The following is a 1,759-nucleotide window of genomic DNA, read 5'->3' on the forward strand; positions in this document are numbered from 1 at the left end:
TGGGTTTCAGCTCCACAGAAAGCTTAAGTTGATTGTATTCCCCCCCCCAAAAAAAAATTATAAATACAGGTGCTCATAGCTTGTCTGGGAACTTGGATTGGGGGAGGGTTCCCACCACTCATTCCAGCTCATTCCACAGCTGCTCCAGCCCCACCTGCAGCCGGTCCAGGTTAAGAGGCAGGTGCTGGGTCAGTACCTGCCTGGCCTGGCTCTGGCCCCACAAGGTGGTGACAGCCCGACCACTTGCCTGCACGGCTTCCAGCCCTGCCTGGGACAGCCGAAGGAGGAGGCCTGCCACACCATCCAGGGTGCCTGCCGGCTGTACCAGGCGCTGGAACCTTCTTTTCCAGACAGGCTTGCACCTGGGAGCCAACTGCTGCAATCCTGGACTGTTAGGACAGAGAAGAGGCCTGGACTCCCTCGGGGCCGCATAGGAATGAAATACACAAAAGGTCTCGGTGCCAGCGGCAGGTGCAGGCCTCACCCTGGGGCCTTGTGCTCTGGTTCCTGGGCACAGATGGACCCAAAGGGCTCGGGGTTCCTGGCACTGTGGCCTTTTCCTCATGGGACACAGAAGCCTGGAGACAGCTTGGGGCCCTAGACAGGGACAGCCTCACTTTCTCCTCCCTGTTGTGCACATTTCCCTCCAACTGGACCAGGCTTTGAGAAGCTGAGGTGGAGACACATCCCACTAGGCCAACCTGCTGAGCCTCGAAGCCGTGAAGCTGGGAGCAGGAGGGCAAAGTCCTGAGTGGAGCCTGTCCCTGGTCTCTGTCTCCTGCCAGCCCCAGGCTCAGGAAGGGGCTAGCTGAGGAGGCTGCTGTCAGACCCTGGGCAGGTCACAGAGCCCCAGGTGGATGGAGTGCCACAGCCAGTGTGCGTAGTTGGTCTGTACTTCTCCCCAGAAGCTCTGCTGGGCACAAGAGGCCCCGAGGACGTGCTCCAGCATGGCCTCCACGATGATCTTGTCTGGCTGAGATGGCCGATGCCTCTTGTATGTCAAGTTGTGCCGCATATGCTGCTGGCCCCAGGACAGGTTGAGCTGTTCAACGAAGAAGTCTATGGTCTGTGCTAGGGCCCCGCAGGCCCGGAGAGGGTACAGGCCCAAAGTTTCCTGCCCCTGGGAGGCAGCCAGGCAGCCATCCCAGGTGGTGCTGTGTGCTGAGAACCTGTCAGCCCAGGCGAGCTTCAGAGTCACAGGCTGTCCTCTGTTTCAGGTGAGCTGTCTTTCTGGTGCTTAAGTACTCTTTTAAAATACTGACGAGGGAAACATTTGTATAAAATGTATTTTCATCCTCTATATATTCAAAAATCTCAGCAGCACCAGCAGCACGGAGGAAAAGGCAGTAAAGACCGTGCTCTGGGGCTGCGAGCTCAGTCAGGAGAGGCGGACTTGGACCTTCAGACCCCAGCCGGAGGGGAAGCAGGGCTGCAGGCTGTTGCTTCATATGATTTGCTTAGGGGAGAAAACCAAAGAGGAGATGCATCGCATGGAGATCCTGCCTCCAGAAAACCGGGAGGACAAGAAGACGCAGCCGGTCACCATTGCCTCGCTCCAGGCCTCAGTCCTCCCCATGGTCACCATGGTTGGAGTACAGCTTTCTCCCCCAGCTACTTTCCAACTCCGGGCTGGCTCAGGACCTGTGTTCCTCAGTGGCCAGGAGCATTATGGAACCTGGGAGGAGGAGGAGGAGGAAGAAGGGGAAGAGGAAGAAGAGGAAGAGGAGGAGGAAGATGATGAGGGTGAGGATGTAGATAT

The 1,759-nt window shown here is 57.5% G+C and overlaps 1 pseudogene across 1 annotated transcript; it reads left to right on the forward strand.

The window, feature by feature from the left end:
- Nucleotides 1–1,310: 1,310 nt before the first annotated feature.
- On the forward strand, nucleotides 1,311–1,704 carry LOC116548421 (annotated as a pseudogene). Its single transcript, XR_004267427.1, has one exon. The product of XR_004267427.1 is annotated as a nucleoplasmin-2 pseudogene (transcript).
- The last annotated feature ends 55 nt before the right edge of the window (nucleotides 1,705–1,759 follow it).

This window comes from Sapajus apella, unplaced genomic scaffold (assembly GCF_009761245.1).
Source record: "Sapajus apella isolate SASKATOON/1434 unplaced genomic scaffold, GSC_monkey_1.0 scaffold11852, whole genome shotgun sequence".
Lineage (NCBI taxonomy): Eukaryota > Metazoa > Chordata > Mammalia > Primates > Cebidae > Sapajus > Sapajus apella.